Raw genomic sequence first — 2,613 nt, forward strand, 5'->3', positions numbered from 1 at the left:
CCGCCTCCCGGGCTTACGCCATTCTCCTGCCTCAGCCTCCCAAGTAGCTGGGACCACAGGCGCCCGCCACCTCGCCCGGCTAGTTTTTTGTATTTTTTAGTAGAGACGGGGTTTCACCGTGTTCGCCAGGATGGTCTCGATCTCCTGACCTCGTGATCCGCCCGTCTCGGCCTCCCAAAGTGCTGGGATTACAGGCTTGAGCCACCGCGCCCGGCCTGTTGTTTGTTTTTTGAGATGGAGTTTTGCTTTCGTTGCCCAGGCTAGATGGAGTGCAGTGGCACCATCTCGGCTCACTGCAACCTTGACCTCCCGGGTTCAAGCAATTCTCCTGCCTCAGCCTGGCTCAGCCTCCCGAGTAGCTGAGATTACAGGCATGCGCCACCACGCCTAGCTAATTTTGTATTTTTAGTAGAAACAGGGTTTCACCATGTTAGTCAGGCTGGTCTCGAACTCCTGACCTCAAGTGATCCACCTGCCTCCGCCTCCCAAAGTGATGGGATTACAGGCGTGAGCCACTGTGCCTGGCCTAGATGTACTCTTTGAACCTTCAGAAGCAGTGACAACGGCACTGGTTAGTAGAATCTATCTGGCATCTTGCTCACCTGAACTACACCTGAAGTGCTGTTATTTCCTGTGCATGCACTTTTCCATTATGTTCTTCACAAGGCTCATCTCTTTTCCAGGGGTAGATGTGATTAAGCAGCTGGCATTTCTTCTCAACTAAGCAGTGAAAAGACAATTACTAAAAATCAGCATTGTGGGCCGGGCGCGGTGGCTCAAGCCTGTAATCCCAGCACTTTGGGAGGCCGAGGCGGGTGGATCACGAGGTCAGGAGATCGAGACCATCCTGGCTAACACGGTGAAACCCCGTCTCTACTAAAAAAAAATACAAAAAAATTAGCCGGGCGTGGTGGCGGGCGCCTGTAGTCCCAGCTACTCGGGAGGCTGAGGTAGGAGAATGGCGTGAACCCGGGAGGCGGCGCTTGCAGTGAGCTGAGATCCGGCCACTGCACTCCAGCCTGGGTGACAGAGCAAGACTCCGTCTCAAAAAAAAAAAAAAAAAAAAAAAAATCAGCATTGTATTACCAAAAAGGCAAGCCAGTTCATAAAATAAGAACTGGAAAGTTTTAAATCTATATTCATTAAGAAGCTAAAAAATTCATATGAATTTTTAACCACTTAGGGTCTAGACTCAAACCATTTTCCAGTTTATAAATGATTCAAAGTCAAAATAGTACATTTTAAAATTAAATAAAATTTGAAAAACTTACATATAAATATCAAAAAGCAATATGATGTCTACTATTTAGGAAGAAAGACATGGAGACACAGTAATCCTGGAATAAGGATTTCAAGATCTGACATAACGGGATAAGCCACTACCTCAACTTCAGTCTACACTTAAGCCATCTTAATCCAAGTATAGGTAGGAGAAGAAAACATACAAACACAAATGTTCATGTCCTTTTAGCTGGTCTGGCAGTTAACTACTTTTCCCTTTCAAACTCCTCTCAGTGCTGCAGTTTAAGTGCCTTTTTTTTTTTTTTTTGGAGACAGAGTCTTCCTCTGTCACCCAGGCTGGAGTGCAGTGGCACAATCTCAGCTCACTACAACCTCCGCCTCCCGGGTTCAAGAGATTCTCCTGCCTCAGCCTCCCAAGTAGCTGGGACTACAGGCTGACACTGCTACGCTTAGCTAATTTTTGTGTTTTTATTAGAGATGGGGGTTTCACCATGTTGTCCAGGCTGGTCTCGAACTCCTGACCTGAAGTGATCTGCCCACCTCAGCCTCCCAAAGTGCTGGGATTACAGGTGTGAGCCACCACACCTGGCCTGTGCTCTTTTTTTTTAAATTTGATGTTTTTTTCACAAAGCATCAGCATCTCTTTTCTTATATTCACCAACTCGGCAGGATAGTGTTTAGCCTCAGCAAACGAAGCATTAATAGCTAACATAGAATGACATTCTTTAAATTTTGAAATCTCTTGTTCCAGTGTGTCTGACAATACAACCTGGTTCTGTGTGAGTTCCTGGAGGGTTTGTTTTGATCTGTGCAGAGCTGGCAAGTAATGAGAAAGCAATCCTTCTGCCAGTTGCTCAACAGTTTTGTTTTATAGTCAAGTCCTCTATTAACCCTTCATCTGGAGAAGTGTCACTTAAACCCAGCGTGGGCTCCCAGGCCTCCAGGCTGTTAAGTGGCCTTATCAGGGCCCCGACCAGGGACAATGGCCCAGGGACACTCATGTCACTCCAGCTAGGAACAGGGAAGGGGCCTCATCTGCTTTGTTATTTTTTATTTATTTATTTATTTATTTATTTTGAGACAGAGTTTCGCTTTTGTTCCCTAGGCTGGAGTGCAATGGCGCAATCTCCTCCGCTCGCTGCAACCTCCAACTCCTGGGTTCAAGCAATTCTCCTGCCTCAGCCTCCTGAGTAGCTGGGATTACAGGTGTGTGCCACCATACCCGGCTAATTTTTGTATTTTTAATAGAGATGGGGTATCACCATGTTGGTTAGGCTGGTCTCAAACTCCTGACCTCATGATCCACCTACCTCGGCCTCCCAAAGTGATGGGATTACAGGCATGAGCCACTGCGGCCAGCCCCATGTTTCA

At 46.9% G+C, this 2,613-nt stretch overlaps 1 pseudogene; it reads right to left on the minus strand.

The window, feature by feature from the left end:
* Positions 1-1,457: 1,457 nt before the first annotated feature.
* On the minus strand, positions 1,458-2,243 carry LOC112616611 (annotated as a pseudogene).
* Positions 2,244-2,613: the final 370 nt, after the last annotated feature.

Source organism: Theropithecus gelada, chromosome X (assembly GCF_003255815.1).
Source record: "Theropithecus gelada isolate Dixy chromosome X, Tgel_1.0, whole genome shotgun sequence".
NCBI classification, from domain to species: domain Eukaryota; kingdom Metazoa; phylum Chordata; class Mammalia; order Primates; family Cercopithecidae; genus Theropithecus; species Theropithecus gelada.